The sequence below is a fragment of the Phyllobates terribilis genome, unplaced genomic scaffold, assembly GCF_046119375.1.
Source record: "Phyllobates terribilis strain yellow unplaced genomic scaffold, ASM4611937v1 Scaffold_1__5_contigs__length_1240528914, whole genome shotgun sequence".
Lineage (NCBI taxonomy): Eukaryota > Metazoa > Chordata > Amphibia > Anura > Dendrobatidae > Phyllobates > Phyllobates terribilis.
This window is the reverse complement of record NW_027362761.1, coordinates 613,189,672-613,198,004: the sequence shown is the minus strand read 5'-3', so window position 1 is coordinate 613,198,004 and position 8,333 is coordinate 613,189,672.

Below are 8,333 nucleotides of genomic sequence, written 5' to 3'. Positions count from 1 at the left end.
GACTCTATATAATAGATCTCTCTGTGTGTAACGACTCTATATAATAGATCCCTCTGTGTGTAACGACTCTATATAATAGATCCCTCTGTGTGTAACGGCTCTATATAATAGATCCCTCTGTGTGTAACGGCTCTATATAATAGATCCCTCTGTGTGTATCGACTCTATATAATAGATCCCTCTGTGTGTAACGACTCTATATAATAGATCCCTCTGTGTGTAACGACTCTATATAATAGATCACTCTGTGTGTAACGACTCTATATAATAGATCCCTCTGGGTGTAACGACTCTATATAATAGATCCCTCTGGGTGTAACGACTCTATATAATAGATCCCTCTGGGTGTAACGACTCTATATAATAGACCCCTCTGGGTGTAATGACTCTATATAATAGACCCCTCTGGGTGTAATGACTCTATATAATAGATCCCTCTGGGTGTAATGACTCTATATAATAGATCCCTCTGGGTGTAATGACTCTATATAATAGATCCCTCTGGGTGTAATGACTCTATATAATAGATCCCTCTGGGTGTAATGACTCTATATAATAGATCCCTCTGGGTGTAATGACTCTATATAATAGATCCCTCTGGGTGTAATGACTCTATATAATAGATCCCTCTGGGTGTAATGACTCTATATAATAGATCCCTCTGGGTGTAATGACTCTATATAATAGATCCCTCTGGGTGTAATGACTCTATATAATAGATCGCTCTGTGTGTAATGACAATATAATAGATGCCTCTGTGTGTAATGACTCTATATAATAGATCGCTCTGTGTGCAATGACTCTATATGATAGATCCTATCTTCAAAAAGGGGAAGAAGGTGGACCCAGGGAACTATAGGCCGGTGAGTCTGACTTCTATACCAGGAAAGATCTTTGAACAAATTATTAAACAACATGTATGTAAGTACCTGGATAAGAATGAAGTGATTAACCAGAGTCAGCATGGGTTTATAACTAACAAGTCATGTCAGACTAACTTAATTTCCTTCTATGACAGAATCACTGACTGGGTGGATCAGGGAAATGCTGTAGATATAGTATATCTTGACTTCAGCAAAGCATTTGACAAAGTATCTCACACTATCTTTATTGAAAAAATGACCAAGTATGCAATGGACCAGGCAACTGTTAGGTGGATTCATAACTGGCTTAGTGATCGGACTCAAAGGGTGATTGTAAATGGCTTCACATCCAGCTGGATGAATGTCTCAAGTGGGGTACCACAGGGCTCCGTCCTGGGACCTGTATTGTTCAACATCTTTATCAATGATTTAGATGAAGGAATTGAGGGTAAACTGATTAAATTTGCTGATGACACAAAGCTAGGAGGGATAGCTAATACTAGAGAAGACAGAGAGAGGATTCAAAAAGACCTAAATAAACTGGAGCAGTGGGCAGCAACCAACAGAATGGTTTTTAACAGGGAAAAATGCAAAGTACTACATCTGGGCAATAAAAATGAAAAAAGCATATACAGAATGGGAGGAATAGAGCTAAGCAACAGTACATGTGAAAAAGACTTAGGTATACTAATAGATCATAGACTGAACATGAGTCAACAGTGTGATGCAGCAGCAAAAAAGGCAAATACAATTCTGGGATGTATTAACAGAAGCATACAGTCTAGATCACGTGAAGTCATTATCGGTCTTTACTCCTCTTTGGTCAGACCTCATCTGGAATACTGTGTACAGTTTTGGGCACCACATTTTAAAAAAGACATAGACAAACTGGAGCAAGTTCAGAGAAGAGCGACCAGAATGGTGACTGGTCTGCAAACCATGTCCTATGAGGAACGGTTGCAGGATTTGGGAATGTTTAGCTTGCAAAAAAAAAGACTGAGAGGAGACTTAATAGCTGTCTACAAATATGTCAAGGGCTGTCACATTGTAGAAGGATCATCTTTATTCTCATTTGCACAAGGAAAGACTAGAAGCAATGGGATGAAACTAAATGGGAGGAGACACAGATTAGATATTAGAAAAAACTTTTTGACAGTTAGGGTGATTAATGAGTGGAACAGGCTGCCACGAGAGGTGGTGAGTTCCCCTTCAATGGACGTCTTCAAACAGAGGCTGGACAGACATCTGTCTGAGATGATTTAGTGAATCCTGCTTTGAGCAGGGGGTTGGACCAGATGACCCAGGAGGTCCCCTCCAACTCTACCATTCTATGATTCTATGATTCTATCCCTCTGTGTGTAATGACGCTATATAATAGATCCCTCTGTGTGTAATGACTCTATATAATAGATCCCTCTGTGTGTAATGACTCTATATAATAGATCCCTCTGTGTGTAATGACGCTATATAATAGATCCCTCTGTGTGTAATGACTCTATATAATAGATCCCTCTGTGTGTAATGACTCTATATAATAGATCCCTCTGTGTGTAATGACTCTATATAATAGATCCCTCTGTGTGTAATGACTCTATATAATAGATCCCTCTGTGTGTAATGACTCTATATAATAGATCCCTCTGTGTGTAATGACTCTATATAATAGATCTCTCTGTGTGTAATGACTCTATATAATAGATCCCTCTGTGTGTAATGACGCTATATAATAGATCCCTCTGTGTGTAATGATGCTATATAATAGATCCCTCTGTGTGTAATGACTCTATATAATAGATCCCTCTGTGTGTAATGACTCTGTATAATAGATCCCTCTGTGTGTAATGACTCTATATAATAGATCCCTCTGTGTGTAATGACTCTATATAATAGATCTCTCTGTGTGTAATGACTCTATATAATAGATCCCTCTGTGTGTAATGACGCTATATAATAGATCCCTCTGTGTGTAATGATGCTATATAATAGATCCCTCTGTGTGTAATGACTCTATATAATAGATCCCTCTGTGTGTAATGACTCTGTATAATAGATCCCTCTGTGTGTAATGACTCTATATAATAGATCTCTCTGTGTGTAATGACTCTATATAATAGATCCCTCTGTGTGTAATGACGCTATATAATAGATCCCTCTGTGTGTAATGACGCTATATAATAGATCCCTCTGTGTGTAATGACTCTATATAATAGATCCCTCTGTGTGTAATGACTCTATATAATAGATCCCTCTGTGTGTAATGACTCTATATAATAGATCCCTCTGTGTGTAATGACTCTATATAATAGATCCCTCTGTGTGTAATGACTATATAATATGAGTTTCACTTTTTTTTATTGAACTGAAATAAATTATCTTTTTGATGATATATTCTAATTTTGTGAGAAGCACCAGTATATGTGAAAATTATCACAATATCCAAACAAATGTCATAATGGCTCTTCAGATATATATGTCAAGACTTATTTATATGTGTTTTAATAAAAGTGTTTGAGTATTATGGGTTGAATTTTCATTTCTAAAGCTCAGGGTGTGTTCTCACATTGCAATTTTTTGGGGAAACAATCTGTAGAAAAGTCCACCAGTAGACCTGCACTAAATCCTTCAGATCTCGCTGTGAAGAACGACACCGTAGGGATCATACAATATCTTACTGCTGCCACCAATTTGTCAGGGATTCGACACACAGATGATCCCAATCACTCACTATGTAGTATAGCGTCGGCGTCCCTGCCCCCTGCTAGGCAGGGACGCTGTTCCCCTCACCTCTCCGCTCCGTGCCCGGCAGCTTCCTCCCGCTCTGCTGGCAGCGCGCGCTGCTTCCCGGCCTCTGTGCTTAGGGCGCACGCGCTCCCCCTCTCTTAAAGGGGCCGCGCGCGCCGTCCTAAGGAGTCCCCGGCCAATGGCCCGAGCAATGTTGTTGCAAAGCCTTTCAACTCTGCTTCAGCCCTCAGGTCCCGTTACCAGATACCTGCCAGATCTCTGCTTGATACCTACCTGGTTCCAGTCTATCTGCTTGCAGTCCTGCAGTCCGACGGTCTGCCTTCCAACTCCTGTCAGTCTGTCTATGGATCTGCCCGCCCGCTCACCTGGGAGCGCTCACCTGCTACCTGCCTGCTAGCCTACCTGGAGGCTCTGCCTTCACTTGCCGTGACCACCTGCCTGTCCAGAGACTCTTGCCTGCTCACCTGGGAGCACTCACCTGCTACCTGCCTGCTAGCCTACCTGGAGGCTCTGCCGTCACTTGCCGTGACCACCTGCCTGTCCAGAGACTCTTGCCCGCTCACCTGGGAGCGCTCACCTGCTACCTGCCTGCTAGCCTATCTAGAGACTCTCTCCCTGCTGTCACTTGCCGTGACCATCCGCCTGTCAAGAGACTGTCCCCGTCACTTGCCGTGACCTCCTGCCCTTCTACCCAGAGACTGTCCCTGTCACTTGCCGTGACTACCTGCCCGCCTTCCCTGGGAGCCACCTGCTTCCTTACAAGGACTGCCCCTTTGTATAGTTGCTCAGAGGTTCCACCTCCCAGACCCATTACAGTTTGCTCGGGCCATGGAACCCGGTGGCACCCAAACTCCCTCGCTCTCGGACCTATGTCATAAACTTTCCCGTCAGAGGTCCCAACAGGAGTCCATCCTGAGCCACCTGCGTAGTGTTAACTCTCGCCTGGACACACTGACTACCTCTTCGGGACCTGCTTCCAGTCGCACGACTCCTACCCCGGCAGCCTCGCTGTCCATCAATTCCATGGCATCTCTTCCCGGTCCCCGCCTCACCACCCCGCCTCGTTTTGGCGGAGATCCCGGTCAGGCACGGGGCTTCATTAACCTGTGCACTCTGCACTTCGCACTGTTGGCACACCAGTTTTCCACCGACCGAGCCAAAGTAGCCTTCATCATGTCCCATCTCATGGGGGAGGCGCTGGCTTTGCTAAATCCTCTATGGGAGAGAGGAGACCCTCTGGTGTCCAACCTGCCAGCCTTTCTCACGGCTTTCCGGAAGGTCTTCGACGAACCTTGACGGAGGACCTCATCCGCCTCATCTCTGCTACACCTCCGCCAAGGAAGTCTCACCGTGGGCCAATATGCCATACGGTTCCGTACCCTTGCTTCGGAGCTTGCCTGGGATAACGACGCCCTGGAGTCTGTCTTCTGGGAGGGTCTGTCCGGCCGTATTAAAGATGAACTCGCCGGTCGGGACATTCCTACCACTCTCGACGACTTAATTACACTTGCCACCCGGATTGACATCCGGTTCCAGGAGGGCACCAAAGAGGCCACCCGTGAGAGGAGGTTTCCACGTCTTGCCCCTACCTTCCAGAGACCCGTCACTTCCTCCGTTACTCCCCCGGCGCACTCACCCAAGCCTATGCAGGTCGACCAGACCAAGATGGTCAAGACCCGTCAAGAATTACGCCGTGCCGAGGGGAGCTGCTTCTACTGTGGCAGTAAGGAGCACCGGATCCGTTCCTGCCCGAAGAGGTCGGGAAACGCCTGTGTCTTGGATGGCTCAGAGAGGTCGCCCTAGACAGAAGTAAACCCTCTCCATCTCTAATGCTGTCGGTCTCTATCATCTGCGGGGAGAACCGTTATTTTGAACTGGCTCAGCTTGACTCTGGAACTGCCGGAAATCTAATTTCTCAGTCCCTGGTAGAGAAATACCGCATTCCCACCAAACCTCTGGCTGTACCCTTATCTGTCGCCGCCGTGGATGGGGGCCTCTTACCACATCCCATCCAACTCATCACCGAATCCATAACTCTGCAGGTGGGAATGCTGCACTCTGAGAGCATCTTCTTCCATGTTCTGCCTGGACTCTCTCACGCCCTCTTGCTTGGCCTACCTTGGCTCCAGACACATGCACCCGTGCTTGATTGGCAGACCGGAGAAGTTCTTCGCTGGGGACAGGACTGCCATAAGACTTGTTTAGTTCCCGTTCATCCTGTTCGTCCTTCTCCTACCCCAGCCAATCTACCCAGCCTACCGATTCCCTATTGGTCTTTTGCGGACGTCTTTAATAAAAGAGAAGCAGAGACATTACCCCCTCATAGACCATACGACTGCCCTATCGACCTGATGCCCGGCGCTATTCCTCCCCGTGGGCGTATTTACCCTTTGTCCGCTGCTGAGACCCGGTCCATGTCTGAATATATTGAGGAGAATCTGGCCCGGGAATTTATCCGGAAATCTACCTCCCCGGCGGGAGCAGGCTTCTTCTTCGTCAAAAAGAAGGACGGCTCACTCCGTCCCTGTATAGACTATAGAGGCCTTAACCAGATCACAGTGAAAAATAAATACCCCCTTCCGCTCATTCCTGAATTATTTGACCGTCTGGGGGGGGCTAGAATCTTCACCAAGCTGGACCTCCGTGGGGCGTATAATCTGGTCCGTATCCGTCAGGGGGATGAATGGAAGACGGCATTCAACACCCGGGACGGCCACTATGAATATCTTGTAATGCCCTTCGGTCTCTGTAACGCTCCCGTCGTCTTTCAAGAGTTGGTCAATGACATCTTCCGTGACCTTCTCTACTCCTGCGTGGTGGTGTACCTGGACGACATCTTGGTCTTCTCTCCGGATCTTCTCACTCACCGGAGGGACGTTCGTCAGGTCCTGCTCAGGCTCAGGCAGAACCACCTCTACGCTAAATATGAGAAGTGCCTCTTTGAGCAGACCTTGCTTCCGTTTCTGGGCTACATAATCTCTCAGACCGGCCTACGGATGGATCCTGAGGAACTGTCTGCCATCCAGAAGTGGCCCCGACCAGAAGGGTTGAAGGCTATTCAGCGGTTCCTGGGCTTCGCCAACTACTACCGCCTCTTCATTCCGCACTTCTCTTCCCAGACTGCTCCTATCTCGGCGCTCACCCGTAAGGGCACTAATCCCAGAGAATGGCCGCCCGAAGCAGAGGAGGCCTTCCTTTGCTTAAAACAAGCTTTTTCCTCCGCCCCTGTGCTGCATCGTCCGGACAGCAACAAACAATTCTTCCAAGAAGTCGACGCTTCCTCCTCCGGAGCCGGAGCGGTACTTACCCAAAAGTCGTCTTCCGGAAGAATGGTAACCTGCGGCTTCTTCTCCAAACTCTTCTCCTCTTCTGAGCGCAATTATTCTATAGGAGACCGAGAATTGTTGGCCATTAAGCTGGCACTGGAGGAGTGGCGTTACCTGCTCGAGGGGGCTCTTCACCCGGTAATAATTTACACGGACCACAAGAACTTGGCTTACCTCCAGAGTGCCCAGAGACTTAACCCGCGCCAAGCCCGGTGGTAATTGTTCTTCGCCCGCTTTAATTTCATTCTTCATTTTCGCCCGGCTGACAAAAACATCAAAGCTGATGCCTTGTCCCGATCCTTTTTGGTCTGTGATCTTGAGGAGGAGCCTAAACACATCATCGACCCCGCCAAAGTAATGCAGGTGGCCCCCGTGAATCTAAATCGTCTTCCACCCGGTAAGACGTTCGTATCTGTACCTGATCGTGAGAAGGTTCTACACTGGGGACACTCGTCCAAGCTAGCTGGCCACGCTGGTCAGAAAAAGACCCTCCAGATTACTACCCGACACTACTGGTGGCCTACCCTGCACAAGGACGTAATAGACTTCGTTTCAGCCTGTGTGTCCTGCACCCGCAACAAGGTTCCGAGACATCTGCCAGCTGGCCGTCTCCTTCCTCTTCCTGTACCTGCTGCCCCGTGGCAGCATATAGCTATGGACTTTATAACGGACCTCCCTGTCTCTGCCGGTTGTACGGTCATATGGGTGGTCGCTGACCGCTTTTCCAAAATGGCTCACTTTATTCCCCTGCTGGGTCTCCCGTCTGCATCAGAGTTAGCTAAAGACTTTATCCATCATGTCTTCCGTCTTCATGGTCTTCCTCTCCACATCGTATCCGACCGAGGGGTTCAGTTCACCTCTCGCTTTTGGCGAGCCATGTGTAAACTGCTGGGGGTCACCTTGGACTTTTCTTCCGCTTATCACCCACAGTCCAATGGTCAAGTAGAACGGATCAACCAAATTTTAACCAGTTTCTTCCGGCACTTTGTTAATGCTCACCATTCCGACTGGGTGGATCTTTTACCGTGGGCCGAATTTTCCTACAATAATCACGAGAGCGAATCTTCCTCAAAATCCCCGTTTTTTGTAGTCTTCGGTCAGCATCCTCGGATCCCGTTTCCCGTCTCCACCTCGGTGGACAATCCGGCTGCGGAATCTCTTGTTAGCGAATTCTCCTCCATTTGGGAGAGTACCAGATCCGCACTTCTTCAGTCATCCGAGCGGATGATAAAACAGGCTGACAAAAGACGTCTGGATCCACCACAATTCCGTCCTGGAGATAAAGTCTGGCTCTCGTCCAAATATGTCCGGCTCAAGATTCCTTCCTACAAGTTAGGGCCTCGGTTCATTGGCCCACTGGAAGTTATCAAACAAATCAACCCGGTGGCCTATAAATTGAAAC